The sequence below is a fragment of the Lichenostomus cassidix genome, chromosome Z (genome assembly GCF_008360975.1).
Source record: "Lichenostomus cassidix isolate B80296 chromosome Z, HeHo_3.0, whole genome shotgun sequence".
NCBI lineage: Eukaryota > Metazoa > Chordata > Aves > Passeriformes > Meliphagidae > Lichenostomus > Lichenostomus cassidix.
The window spans coordinates 60,738,695-60,747,550 of record NC_139511.1 but is presented as its reverse complement, the minus strand read 5'-3'; positions in this window follow the sequence as shown (position 1 = coordinate 60,747,550).

Here is an 8,856-nt window from a genome sequence, read left to right as displayed (position 1 = left end):
TTTAGCTATCTCTCATCTGATGTCTATGTATGGAAATAAAGAGAAAACAACTTTCATTACTTCAATTTATTATCTGAAATGCTGAACATCCTCTTACTTTCTGTCTTTGACCAAAAACCTAAATATAGTTGAAGGGCATGTCTAGACTGCTGTCAGACTGGAGAAAATGCTGTGGTTCTTCCCTTTTAAATGCAGTCAGGTTTGCATGATTGGAAATCATAGAATGGAGGGAGGTGGCAAAGCACAAAGGCATGGAGAATGTCCCTGGCCTCAGGAGCTGTTAGTACTCTGGCTCTGACCCCTGTGTCATCACTCACATGGGCACTTGAGTGTGAACACCTCATTATTTTTTGTGCAGACCAGTTTTACAGACATTTTCTAGACTCTGCTTTCTGAAATGTTTTCCACTGATTATTGCTTCAGATTTTTTTTCCCCCAAGTTCAAATTTTAATCAGTTTCACCCACAGATGCTGTTGCCATAATCTTTTTGGAAAGCCAAAGGTTAGAGGGGCAGCAGCACAGACAGTCCAGCAGACATCAATGGACTAGAAAAGGAGTAGATAATGAAATTAATTCAGGAGTAGTCTTATCCTGCAAGAGCAACAGTGGTTGCAGTGCTAGCGGAGACTGCCACTCAGCAAGGCTTGCAATTCAGCACAACTTCAGTTTCATAGTTGACCAACTTTAAAAGTTGTTTATAGTTGTTAACATTGTTATGCCACATGAATTCCCTTTTATCTCTAGGTTCAGGTTTTGGATATGCTTTCTTCTGGATATATTTCAAAGTCAGTAAGCCGAGGGCTTATACTGCTGAAGAGGTTAGTCATAGCTTGGTCCAACTTCTGAACAATGATTAAGCTTATGATTTCTGAAATGTTTATGTGAGCTGTGTCTTGTATTGTTTATTGCTGTTGTTGACACTAACACGTATGGTCCAGATGGCAGAAGAAGATCTGCATTTGAGATTATGTGGTGTATTGTAAACTCAACTTTGCAGATGTACTTCTAGCTAATCAAAGACAGAAGAATTGCTTTGAGTCACATGTTGGAAAGTTAATAGGGATATTTAACGCAACTCTTCCATTTCCAACTTGGAGAACTTGACAGACACAAATAACTGGAGGCTTAGTGAGACATTTCTGAAGCTACTAACAGGCTCCTTTCTTTGGAAAACCTTAAGTGCAGCTGAAAGAGAACTCTACAAATTATTTACAAAATAAAATAGTAATTAATACCTGCTGGTGGGAGCAGACTTAATAAATACTGAGTGTTCTGAAAAGTGACCTAAACTAATTTGCTCACAAGAATCCAATGAAATACAATAAATATGTGACTACTCCCATGTTGCAGCTGAGGAAAAAGATGTAGACTTTCGTAACATGGGGACATGACTAAGCCTGGAGCCTCGTTACCACAACTTCTCTCTCAGTCTGCAGGGACAGCTAGATCCTTCCAGAAAGTTTGTCACTTTTTTAGGGGCCGAACCACCACTTCTCCAGAGAGAAGCACTCTTCACCATCACTGAATTTTGAGAAAACTGTGGTCTGAACCAAGTATCCTGGATTTGTGTTAAAAACATCTGAGAGGTGGTATTTTAGTGCTTGTTCAGGTGCCTAGAGTTGTGCTTCAAATTTGGTTTCAGATTAGGAACCACTTCTTTAGCAAAAACTTGTCAGAAGGTACTGGCATGAGTCAAGTGTATTGTTCCCATTCTGCCAAGAAGGCCTGAAGGCAAGAGAAAAAATCTGAGTCTGTCCTTAAGCTGACACTTCTCTAATGTCCAGTTCAATAACATTTTCTGTGACTGCCTTCCTTGGAATTAATATTTATTTGTAATTTAATTTTTATCTCATTTTGATTTTTGCTTACATGATGGCTATAGCTGCTAATGGCATTAGATCACAACAAAGGCTTGTGAAAGGCAATGAAGTATGATTTCTTCTGGCTCTGTAACAATAAAAACAGTGGCAACAACAACAACAACAACAACAACAATACTGTCAGGGTAGTATTGTACCTCAGCTGGTAGCACAGGCTTGGAAGTTTTCAGGTCATTCTGAATTTATTACATTTACCTTCACAGTTTTCTTGATTTGAAATAGGTCAACCAAGATACCTTCATAACACTATGAAATAAATAATTTTTAAGATGAGTGAGATGAGTCAGGGATTTTTTTTCTCCAAGAAGTACAAACAAAGAAGTAAATAAACTGGATTTCTGGAAAAGGTTAGGATCCACAGCCTAGACTGGTTATTGTACCAGACTTGAGAGGTTTAATATCAGTTTTTCTGTACAGCTTGTCTTTTGCTTTTTGTTCAGCAGCTGTTGGTCCTTCTCTGCAGGCAGGTGCTCTGTGCCCATTCCCCTGTTTTTCTATTTCCATGGGTGGGGAACTGTTTACAATTCCTGTTACACTGAGCTGGATGTTCTAGGAAGCACAATTTCATTAGTCTTCTCTGTACTTTTATTGTCCTACTGACTAATGTGTGATAACATCTTATGTGATTTAGCACAAGAAACATTGCATTTTTTTCAATGTGAAATATTTAATCTCTTTAACTGTACTAAAGAAGAAGAAACTTTTCACAGAAGAAAATTTTCCTGTTTTCCACTTATCTTCCAATTCTCTCTGGAAATTGTATATGTTCAATATCTATGTGTTTTTAATGAGAAAGATTGTCTGCATGTCTTTGTTCTAATGTTACGATAGTAGTTTTATGATGGAATAGAATGTGAGTAATTTTTGTTTATAAACCTCATTTCTTTTTAATAATTTGGAAATGTAGTTTACACAGAAATAAACCACAGACTAATTACCTACAAATGCTGTGCAGCCTTGTTTCTTATGTTTTTTGTTATTACTATAGTATTGATACACCATTAAGAAACTAAAAGGAGTACTGTTTTTTCTTAGTAGTTAACACAAGTTTTACATGTGTTTATGTGAAGAGAAGTAGGTGTTTGGAATGATCAAACAAAATAAGTCTCAGTAGCAAAACCACACAAAAGCCAAATGGGCGCTTTTTGTTCAGACTTGAATATTTTGATTTATGAAAGTTTTAACATGGTTTTTCAGAAATTACCAAATATCTCCAGGTGCTAATGTATTTATGAAATTCAGTTTTCCCTCAGTAAACATAGAAACTAGAACTTAATTTGGATTTCAACTGTATATTTGAAATATGACTGCATAGAACTGGGTCATATTTCATCATTTGTATTTACATATCTCTCCTCTAATACATAATTGAATTATACAATCAGGCTTTGTGAAATTCATTGTTTTAGTACCAAAGCATTTTTCTAATCTCCTTTGCTGTTTAGTGTGATTCATTTTGTAAATATTTACAAGGTCGTTTCTAAAAGCAAGAATTTTAAATGAAGTAGGGAAGATAAGCACAACAAAAGTAACAAATCAGGAAAGCATTTTTTCTTGGCTACAGGCTGATTGGGTTCAGAGACTGATGAGTGTTGCAACACAGCAGTTGTGCAGAGGTAGGGATTCCTTTTATCTTTGCCCCACAACAGCTACCACTGTATGTACCAAGCTTTTCTGTCTGTGTCAGGTCTTTGCATTTAAGCAGGTTTTTGTAGCTAGACTGGCACAACAGAGCTCAGATGCTACCATAAACTTCAGCATCATTTACATTTAGATACCATTTAAAGGACAGTTTTTCCTCCTGCTTTGAGAGGAGATTTGTACAGTGATTTTTGAATCAAATGGTCTAGGGATGTGTTATTTATTCCTGTGTTTACATGTGAATTCCACCTATTTTCATTAAAGTTGCATTGTTACTTTTTATCAAGACTGATTTTCAAGCAAGGGTTATTTACTACAATGGGGAAGGAGTGCACCAGCTCTGGGTGACAGCCCCAGCTGCAAGGAGGATGGTACCACAGGCAGTCGAGTTATGGAAAGACTGAAAGAAGGGTTGCGGTTATCTATTTACCCCAAAGAGCAGAAGTTGAGGGAACAAACTTTCTGTGTCTGACTCACTCGTTTTGCTCCTCTCTGGCAGAGCAGAGTAGGTGGAGATGTTTCCAGAGATGTTTCTCAAGCCTTGGAAACAGGGCAATGGCTTCACCTGAGCTATTTGCCCTGTCTCCAGGACCTGTTGTCGAGTTCATTGAATGGCCCTCTGACTCCAGCAAACATTGAAGGACACAGGACTTAACACTGGGTTGTTTTTGTGGCTGGACTTGATAATATTAAAGGTTCCAACATAAAGCTTTCCAGCATAAATGGTTCTGTGATTCTTTGAAAATCTAGTCAGAAATGTCAAATGTCCGCAGAGATCCTTCTAATGAGAGCAGTAGAATCGCCCATCAAAGCCATACACCTTCTATGGTGTTAACAAGATCTAGGCAGTGGGACTGTCCAAGGAAATAAAACTTAGAATGCTGTATTTGGTCTGAGACAGAAGCTGTGTGTGAAATAAACAGGAGACGAACTACGAGAACTGTGAAAAGGACTTGTTGGCACTGGGAGAGCATGGAAGCCTTTTGCTGAAATGGGAATGTGGCTGGGCAGAGCTGGGTGAACGTTGCTAATAAATGTTTTTTTAACTTACAGATGTAAACTTCTCTTTGAGTAATTTCTTTTTTCTCTTAATTGCAAGAATTTTATGAGTAAAATTTTTTTTTCAGAAGTATCCTTGGAAAAGAAATTGATCAACATGTGGTGGATTTACATATGCAGACATATAGGAAGTATATGCAAACCCATTTTGAAAAATTTATTTGTTTGGAGATGATGCAATGAATGATAATGGCAAAATTATATAAATTACATAATCAAGCCCACTGAATTCTGCACAATGCAACTTCAAGACTCTGACTGTGCTACAGCCTCTTATTTTCAGTGCCTCCCTATGTGCTACACTATGGTTTTTTCACAGCAATTTCACTGCAGCAATATCGGCCTTTTATCTGTTGTGGTGTGTGTTGCTACTAGCTCCTGTTTCTCAGCATGCATATGAGCTAAAGTATTTTTTGTTTACAAGTGAGGTGAGTTGCTCTAACACCCGTCTTTGATTTTAGCTAAACTTACAGTAGCACTTAGTAAATTTATACAGTGCTACCTAGTTTCTTGAACCTAGTCTTCTGAAGTACTTTCTTTGCTACTTTATCCCACCACAAAGACAGTGAAAGTTTTTCAGGACCAAACCTTTAAAACTGTCTACAGGACTTTCTTAGCCAAGTGGCTCTACTTGCATATGTTTTTCTTCTTGACAGTCTGCTGGGGTGCAATGTTAGACTGTTTGTTTTGTTCAAGGTTGGTTATTCTCTTTATTTGTTTTACTTAGTCATTTTGTCTGACAGAATGACAAGATGGTAGCAAGAGTTTCTTCAGGCAAAAACAGCTGCCTGATGTCATCTTTTAGGGTGGTTTATTTTCTAAACAAGATCCCAGATGCTCTGGTCCTGGGTGCTATGAAAATTAAATTTCTTCTAAACTGCTGGATGTACAATTGCAAACACAGAGCTGTGCAGGTGGTCATTAGCTCCCTTGTAGTACAAAACAAAACCTCCTCCCATTACCTCAACACCAGCTTCCTCATTCTCCTCCTTCCACTGAAAATGAAGATGAAATACTTACCCTCTTTAGGCCTTTTCAGGGAGTGCCTGGGTGAATTGATATGTAAACTACAGATACAGGAGATCAGTGTAGTCAAACAGTGTTAGACCAAGCAAGTTCTGGGCTCTTAAAGCTCAGATATACACACTTTGGGCTCATCAACAGGTGAGGTCTTGGGTGAGAGCCTCAGACAGAAATATATTAGATCTAATGTTTTCCATGAGCTTACAGAGCCCTCCACATCCATCTTGGTTTAAGCACAACTTAGCTACAGCTTATACTCCTATAACAATTCTGTTGAATGGCCTCTTTTTTAGTCATGTTATCTAGGATTCCAATTTGCTGTTTAAAGAAATTATCCATGAAAAGCTGGTGGGAGAGTATTCTTAAAGTACTGTCTTGGTATCTGCTTTCTCAAGTATCTGATATGTTCTTAAGTTGACTGAAACTGTTAAATTCCAGCACTCTGAGGTTACACTATTTTCTTAGCTCAGGCTGGAGTAAGGGTGTTCTTATATTTTTCTTCCTTATCCTCTTACATAGTTACATTGAGGAATATAAAGATATAAATATGTTGAAAATAATCTCACGGGCCAAGATCTGCTGACCTGGGATGTCTTCCTGGTGTTCCTGTTCTCAGATAAGTGGCATAGAGCCAAAAGTGACATTGTGGGCAGAAAGAAGTAAATGCATACATTTCCTGTACAGAGAAACCCATGGGGGATATACTTGAACCTAATTTTGTATAAACAGATGTAGTTAAGAAGATAAAAAAGGTGCAAAGAATATTGCATGCTTCCCAAGACATCATGCACTTCCAAGCATAGTCTTGGGAGCAGCAGGCAGGCTATGTTTACTGTTGCCTTGAAAATATGTGTGAGGGCAACCCGGCAGATCATCCACAAAGGTGGAGCTCCTGTGGGGACAAGAGTGAATGCACAGTAGGAATGGTGGAAAAAGGACAAGCTTCAACACCTCATGGTGAAACAGAAGAAGTCTGTTTCAATATTAAACGTGAAAATATTGAGATAATGAAATCTAGATTTATATGAGTTGAGTGAGGAAATATATTGTGCTTGGATGTGTGGGCAGTTAACATTGCTCTGTTTTGGAGAAATGATCGTGAGTCAATTCCTGGCTACACTAGTTTCATTAAATGACACCACCTACCTCAAAGCTTTAAACTTCTCCCTCAAAAATAGATGGTGGCTGATGAAGGGAACACCTGAGAAGGACATGGCAGAGCAAACTACCCTCCTACTGTTCACATGGAAGATGTCACGCCTGGAGATTAGGCATGGTGTAGCTGGGAGATCCACCCACAGTAAGTTTGCTTACTCTATGCAGAAAACCGAGTCAGGGTCATGTCACTCTTTGGGTCTTACAAGTTATGGTCTTTTAGGAACACAGAGAAGGCTTAGCTCATTTTTCACATGCGCTTCCTTATTTTCACCAAAAAGAGGAAAGTTTGATCTGATGACAACTTAGGCAACAGAAAGAAAGGCAAGTTCTTGTCTTATTCATATCTTTTTCATTCTCCTGAGGGCAAAACTCTGCTCTTTGATCTGCTGATTCTATTTCCATTTTGACATTCTCCTTTCTGTGTATGCATGGGAACATTACCGTAAATATGGAGATCATGTACAGAAGAGTAATCTGCAAAGCCAATAAAGAGCTCAGTATTTCAATGGCTTAAGAAGGATTATTTTGGGATGTTACTACAAGGATATTTTTGTATTTCATATTCAATATGAAAGGAAGAACTGTTACAGCTTTGTTTAGGTATAAACGGTTCTTTTGTTGAAATAAATAAAATTATCTCATTTTCTGTAGGCCAGAGTAGTATTGTTTTCAAGCATTGAGTCTGAGTAAACAGCAGACTGTTCTCATTCAGAGGTGAAATCATAAACTGTTTTCCCCCTCTAAATGTCCCTGGACTTTTTGAAATGACATCACCTGCACATTCATCAAAGCTCTGTATTTGGCTGGTTTGGCAAAAGTTAAGCAATGACTTGAATATGGTCCAATTTGTAGAAAAAAATTACTTAAAAAAAATACATGTGTTTTAAATTTGCTTTGGACGCTTAGTAACATAAAAGTTTTAATGCCATTATTTCCATACTTTTCCCTCCTCAAATTTTTTGGAATGTGTATTGGGTAGGATCAGAAATGTTTTCTTATTGAAAAATCTGCAAATCAAGAAAATAAGCTGCTTAGAAATGTCTGTATTTTCCCGATAACCTTGTTTGGAGGAAAGAATGTTTGCTCGAGGCCACACTGTTGTTTCTGCCTGGTGGGTGGGTCGGTGGTGCTGGAGCATTCCTTCAAGCAGCTCTTGAGCACATTGTGGCAGAGAGCTCCATGCAAGCACACAAGCAGCAGGAAAAGGTGTCTCCTGGGTGCAGGATCAGACCCACACCACAGTGCTTGCTGAGCTCTATGCCTAAGTTTAATCCTGCCTCCTGTTTGCAGAAGGCAATGTCTCGAGGCTCAGGGCTGCTGCTGGACTGAGGGGTCTGGTCCAAATCCTCTGTGGGTGGGAAGGATGCACCAGCTCGGCAGGCATTGCATGGATGTCTCAGTGCAGCTGGGGAGGCCAGCCTGTGTTCAAGCAGCCTGGTGGCTTCAGCACAAGTGTGCTGGGTGTGCCTGTCTGCATGCCTCTTGTTCAGTGTGGAAGAGTGGCTCTGTCCTGCTGACCGAGTCATGCCAGTGTCCTTGTGTCACACCAGCAGGAGGCTTTCCCTGCACCAGCAGCAGGAGCTTCCTGTGCGTCCTTCTGTCAGCCTGGACCACAGCAGCTGGCAGGTTCTGCACATGGGAAGAACAGTGCCCTCCTGTCTTCTGCCTTCTGGCACCAGCAAAAGGAAGTACCAAACAATTCACTAGACTAAATACATGCCTAGATTCACTTTTGAGGGCCAATAAAGCTTAAGATAGGAAAAATCCAAACGTCACTGTTTTTCTTGGTAATTAGATAATAAACATAAGCCTTTATTTTTGATGATTACTTTTTAGTTTGTGTAACATTACTGGACAATGGAAGACAGACTGTGGGCAAGTAACATTCCCGTATTAAATTAATTAAGGAGGCCAGGCTGGAATTATGTAATCTTCGTTCCTCAAAACTGAGAGCTTGGTAAAATAATTAATTCTTTTCATAGCAGCTTTAGATTGGACCCAGAAGGCCAGCTTATTGCTGGAGATAATGAAAACAATATCATTGTTCTGTACTCCCGTTTAAAGCCAGAAAGCCAAAAGCTGTGGCCTTACTGA